The 420-nt window shown below is 48.8% G+C and overlaps 1 non-coding gene across 1 annotated transcript; it reads left to right on the forward strand.

The window, feature by feature from the left end:
• Positions 1-316: 316 nt before the first annotated feature.
• Positions 317-390, forward strand: trnan-guu. Its single transcript has one exon. It is a non-coding gene; the product is annotated as a tRNA-Asn (tRNA).
• The last annotated feature ends 30 nt before the right edge of the window (positions 391-420 follow it).

Consider the following 420-nt stretch of genomic DNA (forward strand, 5'->3'; position numbering starts at 1 on the left):
TTTAAACAATGCACTGCTTTTTTTTTTAAACAGCCAAGGCTATAACTGCACATTGCGGCACTGCACTTGCCATGTGTTTGCCAATTGAGATACAGACCTGGAAGAGGCAAAACACTGAGTTCTGAACAAAAACGGTAGCACACTCAAAACGTCGGCTCTGTATACCTTTCCACGGATGCAGCTCGACCCGTTGGCTTTCTGCAGTATTCGCCGTGTTTGAACTGATAGAAGACAATGGTAATTCTGGGTGGGAAGGTTAAATTATTAATTGAATAGTAGTTTCCTCAACGAGACGGTGCGGGCGCTGGGCGGACCTGTCTCTGTGGCGCAATTGGTCAGCGCGTTCGGCTGTTAACCGGAAGGTTGGTGGTTCGAGACCACCCGGAAACGGGGCGTTTGCTGTTCACGCTCCTACTGCTT

Source organism: Chiloscyllium plagiosum, unplaced genomic scaffold (genome assembly GCF_004010195.1).
Source record: "Chiloscyllium plagiosum isolate BGI_BamShark_2017 unplaced genomic scaffold, ASM401019v2 scaf_26670, whole genome shotgun sequence".
NCBI lineage: Eukaryota > Metazoa > Chordata > Chondrichthyes > Orectolobiformes > Hemiscylliidae > Chiloscyllium > Chiloscyllium plagiosum.